Source organism: Myotis davidii, unplaced genomic scaffold (assembly GCF_000327345.1).
Source record: "Myotis davidii unplaced genomic scaffold, ASM32734v1 scaffold3211, whole genome shotgun sequence".
Classification (NCBI taxonomy): Eukaryota; Metazoa; Chordata; class Mammalia; order Chiroptera; family Vespertilionidae; genus Myotis; species Myotis davidii.
In genome coordinates this window covers 230,906-231,738 of record NW_006282526.1, presented here as the reverse complement: position 1 = coordinate 231,738, position 833 = coordinate 230,906, and the positions used below count along the sequence as shown (strand labels likewise).

Genomic DNA, 833 nt, shown 5'->3' with positions numbered 1-833 from the left:
GGCCCTCAGATGGGGCTGGAGCCCAGCGGCCGGGCCCCTTTGCCCTGGGGGGCGGCCCCCCTTTAGCTCCCAAGAAGCCCCCGCTCTTCAGCAGCCTGCTCTGCATGCACAGGAAACTGTCCTCAAGCTGGGGGGTCGGATCAGGGGGCGTAGGGCGGAGCCTCTCCCTGCCCCACCCCAGGGAAGGTCGGGGGAGGTCGGGCAGCCGTGAGCCCCGACAGCAGGCCCCTCCCTGGGCAGCACCCACATCTGGGGTGTTCTCACCTGGTTGCTGGAGACAACACCCCAACAGTGGGAAGAAGCAGCATCAAGTCAGCACGGCACTCAGGGGGCCTGTCTCTGGGGAGACAGCCCCGGGGGGGCCCCCAGAGGCCTGGGGAGGCGGGGCTGGTGCTGTGGCCACAGCCTGGGACGCGGAAAGGACCCTCCCGGGAGCCTCCGGAGGGGCTGACCCCTGACCCTCGGCTTCGGAGTCCTGCTCCGGGAGGTGTGAGATACACTCGTGGTCGTCGCCCCCCTTTTCTCCCCCAACCCCTCGTTGGGGATGCTGCTCAGGGGCCTGGGCACGGACACCTCAGGGAAGCAGCCCCCTGCCCGGCCCCGCGGCGCCTCCCGCTGAGCGACTCGGACCCTGATGGCATTTCCAGTCTCCAAACCCTTTGCTTCCACCCCAGTTCCCAGGGCCACTGAGGCCCACCCTGTGCTCCCGGCCCGGGCGCCAACGGGACCGGCCCTGAGGGAACACGAGACGCCCGGAGCGCAGGCAGGGAGCCCGCTGGGGTGGGAGCGGCTCCCGCCCTCCCTGCCGCCCACCCTGCCCTCTCCCTCTGCCG

General features: G+C 70.9%; 1 protein-coding gene across 1 annotated transcript in view; it reads left to right on the top strand.

The window, feature by feature from the left end:
• Nucleotides 1–833, top strand: part of SHANK2 (SH3 and multiple ankyrin repeat domains 2) — a 95,082-nt gene that overhangs the window by 73,767 nt on the left and 20,482 nt on the right.